The 13,274-nt window shown below is 37.8% G+C and overlaps 1 pseudogene; it reads right to left on the reverse strand.

Annotated features, from left to right (window-relative positions):
- Nucleotides 1-476: 476 nt before the first annotated feature.
- On the reverse strand, nucleotides 477-1,756 carry LOC139160331 (mitochondrial import inner membrane translocase subunit Tim23-like; annotated as a pseudogene).
- Nucleotides 1,757-13,274: the final 11,518 nt, after the last annotated feature.

The following is a 13,274-nucleotide window of genomic DNA, read 5'->3' on the forward strand; positions in this document are numbered from 1 at the left end:
ATGTATATCAGGAAGACACCAAGCTAAGAAAGATTGTTATAAACATGCTTCCTTCCTACAAGCCAGGTCTTAGATAATACATTAGCCTCAAGCATCACCATAATACTCCTTCTCATTGCTCATTGATGATCAGAGCATCATTATCAAAACTTCATTTATTGATTGTAAATACAGAGCTTCAAAAATCATAGTAACGCTGATCTGAATTGACTAAGATTGAACTACCTTTTTGTGCTTTCTTTGGGTGTGTGTGTGTTTCAGCACACACATTTTATTATAGTTAAACCAAGCAATGGTCTCCACGTACAAACTGAGTAAAAGATAAAATGGCCCTTGTCACCAGCCACTGGTCAAGAACCAGGCCCTGGCTGTGACAGCTGGGGATCTTGAGTGTGGTGGTGGGTGGGTGGGTGGGTGTCCACGAAGGGGTTCAAGTCTGATTGCACCACATGGGTGGAGGAGGCTCCATCTTCTGCTCAAAGGAACTGCTGCTACATGGAGCCCCTCATGTGCTCCCAGTTGTAGAGCGCATAAAGACCTGCAAGCATGAGTTCCGCAACGCCACCTCTGGCTATCCCATGCAATCCACCTGTGCTCTTGTACAGCATCCCCATCATGGCGCCAGCTGCAACCATGTTGAGGTCGTCTTCGACCCCCTGAGTCTTCTTCATGATGACCCCAAAGGCACTGTAGAGCAACGCTAGAGATCCAAGAGTGTTTGCCCATAATGCTCCTTGCTGTGTCACCATATTTAAAATCTGTACATTCCTAGGTTTGGACCAAGCCATGTTTTGTGTCTCCTTTAAACCTAGTCTCAAGCCATTCAATACCCCAAAAGCAGCTGCAGTAATACAACATCCGCCAATTGTAAAAAAATGTCAGTTCAAATCATCCCCTGGTTTTACTAGCTCCAGTAGGTGTTCTGTCTGGGTTCCCCCAGACCTCAACACCAACTGGAAAAAACAGCCAGACACTCTGGTAAAAGCAAAAGTACTTTATAGCTTACAAAATAAACACAGAGGAAAACCTGTTCTTCCCAACAGACAGGCTATAAGACTTTACAGCAGAGTCTTGATGTCCAGACAATACAGCAAGCTTCTTGCTGGCACACCCACCCCAAGGTTTCAGTAGTCAAAGGCACAAACCAGGATTCCAAGATGCCAAAGTTCACAGCCAGGTCCCAGGACTCCCAAAGATAATACTCCACAAGCCAGGAAGGGTGGGTCTGCCTTTTAGCCTTTCCAGAGAGCACCACACCCAAACCCAGCTGTTGCCTCTTTAGTGCTGAAAGTACCTAGCCAATTGGTCCCTTCACTGTGTAGCTCTTCTCTGTCGCAGATCAATTATGGCTTGTGCATTTTCCTCTAAGGAATCCAGGCTGCTTGCTGGGGAGAGCTCCCTCTGGGGGGACTCTGGCTGTCCTCCCTCCTCCTCAGCCTGGGATTCCTCCTCCTCGTCTGCCTGCCCCTCCTGTTCCTCATCCTCCCCCTCTGAGCTGGAAACCGACAGAAGATCAGCCATTCCCTGAGGGGCCTCAGACGGAACCACAACAGTAGGTAAAATGAATTCATCTGTATCCTGTATAAAGTATCTGGGGTCAGCTATTTAAATATGGTGACAAGGGATTCACTCCAGTCAGAGGGACTGTGGCCAGATTGGCATGGGAGTAGCCCGGCCCCACCACCCCTCCTCCTCTTCCAGCGCCAAAGAGGCTGGCAAATCTGGAGCTCTTAGAGTTCCTGGTGCCTCCCTCCATGTTGGAGACCATTGGAAGCTCCTTTATCTTTTTGTGCTTTAATATGCTTTATCATTTTATTTTTCCCTTGGATCTTTAAATATGCATATAGAGGTAGAAGACTAAATAGTGAAACACCCTGAGTTGAGATATTTTACCTTCCTCATCTGACTCAGCCTTTAATTCCAGTCATGCTACTCAATGTCGACTTTCTTCTACATGAAACATGATTCCATCCATTTTCATATTGAGAATGATAGAAGATATGATCATTTCCACGGTTTAATATTTCACCAAGTGATCCATCTATGGGGAGTTTCAGTTTCAGTTTTCTTTAATACGCCTGTCAACTATTATATCATCTAACATCTCCTCTCTACCCCTAAAGACATTTCCAAATTTTGTGTCTCTAAGAACATAGCATTTCAAATGGCACTTTATGCTTAAGCATATATCATATTCAGCTTGCAAGCTCACAACTTGTTTGGTTCCTGCTCTTCCTCCCTCCCCCCCCCCCGAACCCACATTCAACTCATACACTCAGTGCAATGAAATTCTTAGTTTTGCCATGATTTGCTTGATTGTATAAAATATCTTTAGAATGGTTTTGTTACTTTGGTTTCCAGGGCTGAGAAAGTCAAATAGCACTTTCATGACCTCCTCTTTATAGGACTACTTGGCACCATAATCCAAATAATTTCCTCATGTATTTTTTTATTTTTATTTATTTTTTCCTCCACATATCAAATAGTGATATGACCATAAACAAAACATGATAGAATATCACCAAAAATACATTGCTTTGGCTTCAATCTATATTATTACTGTCAATGTCTGCCAGTCTGAACTTCGATAATCTTTCCACTCACACCTCCTTTTCCCTTCCTCTTCTCTTCTCCTCTCCTATCTACTTTCTCTAGCTTCCTCTCTCCCTTCTCCCCCCCCTCCACCATCTATCTCCTCCAATCTTCCTACTTCCTCTAACCTTCCCTGAGTGTATTTTTACTTGAGTGCCTGGTATATTTAGGAGGACTGGACTAAAAAACTAGCAAGAACATATCTGTAATCTACATTGATTTTAAAGAAGTACATCACTGGAATGTATTGCCTTATTACGTAGAGTTGGTAGTCTACCTCTTATTCTAACATACAGGTAGTCCTTGACTTACAACATTTAGTGACTATTTGAAGTTACAACTCCATTGAAAGCAATGACATGACCATTTTTCACACTTACAATCATTACAGCATTCCCATGGTCAAAAATTGACTGCTTGGCAACAGCATGTGTTTGTGACTGTTGCAGTGTGGGGTGATTCCCTTTTTGGCAACCTTTAGCATAAGGAAAAATGATAATCATACAGTATTGGAATACACAAAAAGTAGAGAGGCCTTTCTGCTCCTCATATAGGACATTATGGAAAGCGGTAACAAAGCAATAGCACTTAGACTTATAAACCAGTTCATAACTGATGCTTCTGGTAAGATAAGCAAAGTTTAGTTCTTCTCAATAAAGGTAATCCGGTAGGCTTTAGAAGTACACCTTATTTCTTATGCCATCTGCATCATGAAACATCTTCTCCCAAATGGATAGACCCAACCCTGTTAGCTGTTTTGCTTTAATAGTTTTGATAAATGTATTCTCTTTTTATTTTTATTTGCAGTTCCTTTTGGTAGGTGGAAGGCCATATAAATTTTTTCAATAAACAAACAAACTAGTCTTAGGACATTCATTTTATCCTACATTGGAAAAATCATTCTGATTTGAGGTCCTTCTGCATTTGTGTGTTTGTATTAAAACATGACTTGTGTTCCCATTTAATCCCTATAAGCACATAAATCTTCTATTATATAAAAGCAGGTAAATTCAAAGCACCCGAGGGTAGGACAAGAAGAAATAAGTGGAAACTTTGCCAAACTATTCCTCGAATACAGATAATCTGCCTGGAATCCACACTTCATATTAGACATTAATACAATCAGGTAGGTCCAGAGGTATTTCACGAGAGAATATCTTATGCCACCGTGCTTGAAATTTTGATCTTGAACCTTGAACTTTTCTGCCTACAGTCTGACCTAAGCATAGTATATAAAATTGTCTGCTACAATGTCTTGCCTGTCAACACATACTTCAGTTTCAACCACAATAATACATGGGCAAACAATAAATACAAAGTCGATTGCAGAAAATACGACTTCAACAATAGAGTGGCCAATGCCAGGAATGTGCAACCTGATTCCATTGTTGCTTCCTCAAACACCCATCGCTTTAACTTTAAACTGTCTATTGTGGACTTCACACCATTCCTAAGAGGCCCATAAAAGGTGTGCATAAGCACACTAGCGTGCCTGCTGTCCCTGTCCTACTGTCCCTTTATTTGTACTCATTTCCTGTGTTCATATCCATGTTTATACTTACACCTGTTATCTCGTACTTGTTTGACAAACTAAATGATTATAAAAAACTAATTAAAGAGAGAAGCAACTGAGAATTAAGGAGAAATGTCCTGGCCGAACAATTAACCAATGGAACAACTTGTCTCCATAAGTTGTGAAACACTGGAAGTTTTTAAGAAGAGATTGGATAACCATTTGTTTGAAATGGTATACGGTTTCCTGCCTAAACAGGGGGTTGGACTAGAAGATCTCCAAGGTCCCTTTCAACTCTGTTATTCTATTTTATTCTGTTCTGTTCTATTCTATTCTATTTTATTCACTGCAAACTGATCCATTTTAGAGGATATTCTAGAGGATTTATATGTTATTTATCCCTTCCTATATAATTCTAGGTTGCTCGTATAATTATAATCATAACATCATAACATCATAACCCTAACACAAATCAAGAACTGAATACGGCTTGTTTGTTTATTATTTATTTATTTGTTTGTTTGTTTATCTATCTATCTGTCTGTCTGTCTGTCTGTCTGTCTGTCCGTCCGTCCGTCCGTCCGTCCGTCCGTCCGTCCGTCCGTCCGTCCGTCCGTCCGTTTGTTTGTTTGTTTGTTTGTTTGTATGCCGTCCCTCTCCGTAGACTTGTTATAAGGTATCTAGTTTTTGCCAGGTTTTTCTACATACCTTCATTTCTGAACAAGTAGTCTTGTTCAGATCATGTCCTCTACTGCACCTGCAGAATGGCTCTTAGTATGCAGCATCTTTTTTCAGGTGCTTTTTATAAGGCAAGAGGATTTCAGTGGATTTTTCCTCATTTTAAATATTAGAATATGTATTACACTCTCGTCGTTGCTGAAGTCTTATAACATCTGTATTTTCACATTCTATTAATTTTATTGAAGATATTTTTTTTTACCATATGATAGTACATTGGTAAAAACAATACAGATTTCAAGGAAAAAACTTAAGTGATAGGTAAACAAGAAAGAAAGGAAAAGAAATATCATGAAACAGTTTATAATCTTTACACCAGTTATAAATGCGTTTATATTTTATTCCCTCAACATCTGCATTTTTAAAAGATGAAAAATGGGGGGGAGACTCAGATGTGGCATTTGGTATTGCTTATTAGTCTTATTAGTCTTTGGAGAGGGGCAGCATACAAATCTAATAAATTATTATTATTATTATTATTATTATTATTATTATTATTATTATTATTATTAGTTATGGTGGTAGCATGCATTTTATGGCATACTGTAGAAGAAAATTAAACATTTCTTATTTTAATAGGAAGTCATATTGTTTTAATGATCTCTCTGTTATATATTTTGTAAGAGTTTATTATATCCTCATCCCTAGGGAATTTGCAACAAAAGAATTTTGAAAAACAATGTTTTCTAATAAGGCACTGAGAAATGGCACTAAGTCTAATGACCTTTCAACAGACACATGAACAGAGAATTTATAAAATGAACCTTCATTTAAACTGCTTTGAAATATTGACTTGGCTCCACTAAAAACTGGCCCTGCCTTTTGTTTTACATCACAAAGGACATCCCCAGAAGTATTCTTAATAAAGAGTCTTTCCTTTCTCTGATTATCCTTAAGCAAGAATGGTGTTGAGTCCCTTAATCCTGATGTGAGTGTAGGAGACCTAGCAAGTTGTTTTAATAAAATTAAATCAGTAAATTGAACTGTGATGAATATGTGTCTTCTGATTTGCTGGCTGCAGTCCTGCCTATACTTAATTAGGAATGAAATTATAGCTTGGGAATAAATCCCATTTAACCCAATGAAAAATACTTCTGAGTAGCAATGTCAAGAATTCCTATAAGCATCTTGAAGTCAATAGACGTCAAACATTCAATCTGGACAAAATTGTAACCTTCTTCATATTTTAAAGGTAACTTTGAATCCTCCTTAAAATGCCACCAGGATATTGATCCTTACTCAATTACACAGGGATTTGCCCTATTGCTGAGAATGTAAGATCAAAAGTTAAATTTTTGGCCATTCTTACTGATGACCAAAACTTGCAGGGTACAGAGATTTAATTTATAATATCAACCAGAAACTCTCATTTCACTGTTCCAATTCTGATTGAGCTTTGAAAGTTTAATGCATTCATTTTTCTGCTTACAAATTGCAATAATTTTTCCCATCATACATTCGGCAATTTCCCATCAAATTTCAGCAGGGAGTCTAAGATACTAACTGAAAACGGAATTGGGGGCTATGAGTTGAAAACTCCAGAAGACAGGAAAACTTGCTCAATATCACATTTCCAGCACTCAGCCACTTCATACAGCCAAAGATTCTGGATTGATGGGAGATGTAGTCCCACAACACCTGGGTGGGTCACAGGTTCACCACTCTTATCTACAGTTTGTTTCTTCATACAACTGTACACACAAAGGTGGCTGAGGATTAACTGTGGCTGTTTATATGTAGAAGAAAAGTGTCTTTGTGCACCAGCCATTATTTCCAAAGTAAATTTGCTTAAGATTTAGATATAACAAATGTGGTGGAATTAAAAAAATGTGGGTTGAATTTTTTTTTAGAGAAGGATTTGTAGTTCTTTTAATGTTTTACTTTATGTTTGCGTCGTAAGAATTTATCTTTGTTCAGAACAGTTTAAAAGCCCCAAAAAGTATCCCTTTCAGTTCAGGTATGTTGAACTACTTTGTTATTTTCTCCTTATATGCTGGATGAAGAAGAAGGAAATATTCTCCTTTGAAATGCTCAGAATAAGAGAAGGGACTTTTAAGAGAAGGGATTTTTTTTTCTTTTTCTGCCTTGCTGATATTACTGCAGATATTAATGTGAAACTGGAAAGTCTGGATTCCCATTTTGGAAACTGTTAAACATTCTTAGTTATGCAATTAAAAGAGAATGACATTTAACTATGTTTCTTTGTGCCATGGTCTTGCTATCTAAACAATGTGTGTAGGTCAGAGTAAGGCCTCTGAACATAATGAAGACATGGGACAAATGGAATGCAGTTCTGTGAATACTATATATCCTTTGTAATTTGTTCTTTGTTCCAGTCCGGTAAGCAGAGCAGTGAGAAAATTCAGTATAATAAGAGGGAAAGTGGCTTTTTATGTATCGCATGTCAGATAGTTGACATGACCCTTCAAATCCATCGGTTACCAGGTTCAGTGAGTCCAGTATCCATTGAATATTTGTGTTGATGGTACATTTTGATTATGACTTTTTTTTGCAAATCAAAAAGCAACCTAAATACAATCTTCTTTTCCCCCCAAGGACAATTTAAGATTGATGCAAAAACAAATGTACAGATTACCTCTTCAATATTAAAAGAGGTCTCCCACTTTTTTTGGTGTCACCCTGGAACCTAGATACTTTTCAAGGATCTGTTCACAGTTTTTCATTTTTTAGTTGTAGATGTCTTCAGCATGTGCCATATCATAGCAAAAATTCTCACAGAGAGCCGAAAGAAATATTTTTGTCTAGTTGGGATCTTCAATAGGAGTTCCTTTTTAAATTAAGATGACACAGAATGATCCGTGTAGCCACTGGAATATAAACCTGATAAGTGGCTGGGCCTCCAAGTTTAAGAATCTCCAAATGACTTTCAATTTCCAAGCAGGAGATCTTTTATCAGGCAGGCAGGCAGGCCTGGTGTGTGTGTGTGTGTGCGTTTGTGTGTGTGTCTGTGTCTCTCTGTGTATGTATATATAGCCTTGAGAAATAATCTCCTGTAATGCCCCAGATTTACACTGGCCCAGGGGGCTGCTGTACAATAGAATCCCGAAGGGGCACATTAAACTGAACTGAGGCTCCTTTAAGGCAGAGCAAAATGTGCAGAACTGTGATGTGACTGCAGGAACGCATCTCCCTGGTTGAAAGGAAGGAAGGAGGTGGTGGAGGGGTGGGCAGAGAGACTGCACTGCATATTTACATAAAATTCCCTTAAGAATATCTGTCATGCCAGAGATTAAACCAAATGCCTCTCCCCAGTTTAATGTTATGCCTTAAGGCAGGCTGGGCCCAATAGGTTTCCTTGCTCTCCTCCAAATCAGAGATTATGAGCATGGAGAGTTTTAAATCTTGCCCTTATTCTCCGTAAGGAACAGCTACTAAATCACTGACTTGTTGAGACGATCAGGAGTCTGCCTTTAGCCCCCTTCTCCTCCCTGGATTTGGAGTTTCCTACAAAATGCCCATTTGGAATGGAAAAAAATTCCGTCCCTCCTTGCAGTCTCCATATTAACACCACTGTTCTTCCCTGGTAAAGGATTCCAGATACATGGTGATTATCCCCACCCACAGGTAATTAGCTAAAATAAAAAGTGCACAAGAGTGAACAATTGGCATCAGTCTTCCTTAGTACTGTGTTGGTTTTGTGAATGACTAGCAACTTTTCATCCCATTCAGTCAACTCCAGAGCCTCCCAAAATCATATCAATGAGGGGGATTATTTATTACCTATTTATTAAATTTTTATGACATCCATCCTCCAGTTTGAAGTTTCATTTTCAATATCTTTAGTGCCAAATAATAGCCTACCTATTGAGAGTTAAGAAGATGAGCTTGAGGGAGATAAGCAAGATTATTGCCAGAGTGACAAGGAGCTAAACATGGCTTAAATCCAAATAATTAAAGTTTGGGAAAACACTCATGCAGACCTTTCCTTAATTCACATCAGTATGGAAGAGGGGAGGCAAAATCAGACTTGCCTGATTCTCTTACTATAGCCAATCTAAATAAAAGTAGGCTTTAATCTTCCTTGGAGTCTGTTATGAAAATGGTCTGTCTCATGAAAATGATATTGCCTGAGTGCATATAGGACACATGCATCCCTTTAAATAGTGGAACTTCTGGCTAATGTTACGGTGACATTGGATGTGAGGAGCAGGTCTCCATGCCCCTGCATCAAATTTGTCCCATTGGAGGGTTCCAAATGGAATTAAAGCTATCCTGTAGGGATGGTGAAGAAAAGAGCGGTACTCTGCAAGTGGCAGAGAGCAGCAACTCTTCTGCTCGGCTCAGGGCTTCTTCCTCTTATCCACGATGAGGAAAAGAGGCAGCCAACATGACTGCCATGAAACTGGGACAGCTGAGGCAACAAAGAAAGTGCAGGAACAGTGTAGATGGATAGTGACTGGAGCTGAGTGAGAAGAATGAGAAGATTCCTTTTTTTATTTAGACCCTAACTTTATAAAGAAAAAAAAAGAGAAAATAAAAAAGAGACTCTTAGAATTGTTTATTAAAGTGACAAACAATTATATAGAGAATAATCCTAGACCTGAAAAAGAACTAACAGGAGAAATGCTAAAGACTTTAGGAAACATAGAAAAATGGACTTCCAAACTGGGCAGGCATTGTTTTGGAAAGGCATTTTAAAATTCTGGAACTAGCCACTTGAATAATTGACTCTGCTTCTACAAACTGAATTAAAATTAGATTAAATAACTTGTTACATTTGAAACAATGCTGAAACCTAAACTGAGGTTGCAACCTAATAATATACCATACCCCTACAAGCCTAGGAAAGTTTTTGATAAGAAAAAATAAACAACATTCATTTGGAGACTGGAATGATACCTATTGATCTATAATTATCTACTTTATTGTTACTGGAGACTCAATTGTGGAAATAAGGAAGATTCTTAAATAAATAAAGTAAAGTGACATCTGATTTTTGGAAAGCTTTCTGGATTATCTAAATAGAACTGATTGAATAATCCTAAAATATAGACAACTATAAGTATTGAGGAGCAACAGTGGACTTTCTGAGGAGCAACATTACGCTTGAATATATTGTTTTTGGACTATTGAGTAACAGCACAACTTACTTAGATGCTCCATCAGGGGGAAATAAGTGCAATTTCAAAAGAAATTGTGTTGATGTTCCAAAGCATTAAGGACACTTTGACAAAGAATTACAGAAAGATAAAGACCCTATTGCATGGACATTTTAGCAGATGATTTTATGACTATGCTTAGGTCATGTTTAAGGCAACAAAGCTCCAAGCTTTCTAAGCCTAGGATTTCAAGTCTGGTTGCGTATGGTATTCTGTTGTGAGTAGAGGAGTGGAGGATTCTTCTTATAAAGTATCTCTGGATGCTTTCTAATGTATTTATGTCCAAAATGCAGTGTGGATTCCAGACAGATGAGCTGTATTCAAGGATTGGTCTGATGAAAATTTTATATGCTTTGGTTAGTAGAGTGATGTTACCAGAGAAGAAATTATGTAGGATTAGGTTGACAACTCTTGAAACCTTTTTGGGGATGCTGTTGCAATTGCAGTTTCCATAACAATAAGGAAACTTCAATTTTTAAAAAATCTTTGGCGAAAAAATAAAACTGGCTACATAACTAACTTTAAAAGCTGCTACAAAACCTTATGCTGCCAAATAAAGACTGAATGCAATAATTACCACAGCAAACAAGAGGAAAACCTTCTATGCACATAATCCATCTGCCCCTTCTATAACTTTATAAACAACAAACTTAAAGACTTGAGATCCTTCCATGCTTAAAAGGAACCTAACATTAAAGACTGTAATGATGAAGCCATTAAAGCCAACCTCTTTAACACATTCTTTGGTTGGAGCAATGCTCATGCCCCACATTTCCTAGTCATACCATAACTAATTTCAACCCTAATTATGGGTGGACCACAATCCAATAAGAATTAGAGGGAAGGGGCAAATGAAAATGACTAGATGGACTTTAAAAAAGACTTTTAAACCAAGGATTTCAGGCAGAAGATGGAAGAACAAATGTGTCTGTTCTTCCAAGAAAATAAAAAAGAACATACAAATTTACAAAATCTATGGCATACGGTGAAAGCAATCATGAGGAATATAATGATAGCATATATCACCAAGGAATACAAAAGAAAGTAATCACAACAGAAAGATTTAGATGTGGAGTAGATTGCAAGCAGATCCTCAACAAAAAGATATAAAGCTACAAATGGAATTGAATGGAAAAAACATAAGCTGAACATGCATGAAAAAGGAGACCTAGTACAACGAATACTAAGGAGCAAGCAAAACCTTTTTCACAACATGAACAAGCCAGCATATAAATTGAAAAAACAAAAAGAAAGAAGATTGATTAGTAAATTGTAAAATAAGAAAGGAAATATAGGTTACCAAATTGAGGAAAAGAAAAATATCATCTATGAATTTAATTAAAAATATATATTAAAAAGACTATTGTAACATAGAAGATAAAATACAATAATATTTCAAAAAAGTCCCAGAAGAGATAAAAAAAATTCTAAAAGAAGATATTAGAATAACTGAATTAACAGAGACAATTAAAAAGCAGAAAAATAATAAGACACTACGACCTGATGGGTTACCACCCGAATTGTACAAAGAGCTACAAGATCCTCTAACAGATATTACTTGAAATATATAATGCAGTTTTGAAAGAAGAAAGCGCACCAGTTTCATGAGTAGAAGTGAATATCATTTTGATCCCAAAAGAAAATACAGATCAAACGCTAATCCAAAATTACAGACCAATTTCCTTACAAAATTTGGACTATAAAATATTTCAGTCAATAATGGCTGAAAGTCCTAAAAGATATCTTTTAAAAATTATATATGTTGATCAAAGTTAAGGGACATTTAAAGGACATTTGGCTGCATTTTTCCAAGCCTTAATATCTTTGCTCAGCTGTTTCTTGTTTGGAGCAGGAAAAGAAAGGCTTGAGAATCAGTGGCACTTATCTCACAAGCTCTAAGTTTGACCTCAGGGCTTTCTATCTTTACCTCCTACTCCTCTTTTGGAGATAGAAGTGCTTGGTCCAGGAATATCTGCCTCTCTCTTTCCATTTATCCATTGGAGACAATCAACTGAAGCTGACAAAGTCATTCCCTGCCCATCAGCTATTCATCTTAGATGGGATGAAATGCTCATTTCTTTTCTAGCTTCAGTAAGAAAGATTTGCTCACAATTTCCACCCTTCACCTATTCCAACCCTTTCTTCTCCTTGGCTGAGAGCTCAGGACTGAACAGCTGTTTCTTATCTGGTTGTAGTTGGAGAGACTCTCTCTTTTCTACCTTTGTCAGATAATCCTAAGAATTATTCCTCAAGTCCCCATTTGTATACATTGTGATGTCTCAATCCTGCATTTTAAATCAGTTCTCCTGACCGTCAGTCTAAACTATTAGTCTGAACGTGATTTGACCTTGTAAGGATACTGCAAATGAAACGACTACTGTAAGTGTCATTGGATTTGAATCTCATCTGCTGCTTCTCATGATCTGTTTCTTGGGGGCTGTTTCAATTCATTAGATCAGAGGTCTTCAGACTTGGCAACTTTATGACTTATGGACTTCAACTCCCAAAATTCTCCAACCAGCTGTAGAATTCTGGAAGTCGAAATCCACAAATCTTAAAATTGCCAAGTTTGGGGACCCCTGCTAGATATTCCCGAATGTCCCAAAAGCCTGGCTACATCCTGGAAAAAGAGGATGCAACTTCAGTTTGAAAACTTCAGACAAAAGGCAACTACAGGATATGTTACAGTGATCCAGCTACTGAAGGGACATAGTTATAAGAAACCTGATGTGATCTGCAATGTATGAGGTTTTTCAATTAGCATCTTTGAGAAGCTGGTGTGCAGTCTGCAATTCTTGGTGAAAACAGGAGGCTTCTAAGTATGGAACAAGGCTGAGAAGCATTAGGCAGCAGGTGCAGGAGATACTTGAAATAAAGTCTTGAACTGAGTTATAGTTCATAATGTTTATAATTTTATGTTATGGTTTATTAATACTTGTATATACTGAAGACTAGTAGATGTATACCTGTGCTTTGCTACAAAACTCTGTGATAGGGCTTGATAAATTGACAGTTAAAGCTTGAACATTAATGAGTATTTATGATCAGCCTCTCCTCTCTCGTTCTCTCACTCAGTCCTGCCCCGCAGAAGCCTCTCCTATCTTATCCTCTTCTTTCCCTTTCAGGTGGGGAGATGACCATGGAATATTGCAAAAGGCCATAAAGGTGAGCAAGTTGTCAAATACCCAAAATATAGTCATGTGTGGTTGTGTCTGTGTATGCAGCCATTGGAATCCACAACCAAGTTATAAGTAACTTTTTGGGAACAGGGTCTGCCATAACTTTGAACTGTCACTCAGTGACAAGTTAAG

The sequence above is a fragment of the Erythrolamprus reginae genome, chromosome 1, assembly GCF_031021105.1.
Source record: "Erythrolamprus reginae isolate rEryReg1 chromosome 1, rEryReg1.hap1, whole genome shotgun sequence".
In the NCBI taxonomy this organism is placed as follows: Eukaryota; Metazoa; Chordata; class Lepidosauria; order Squamata; family Dipsadidae; genus Erythrolamprus; species Erythrolamprus reginae.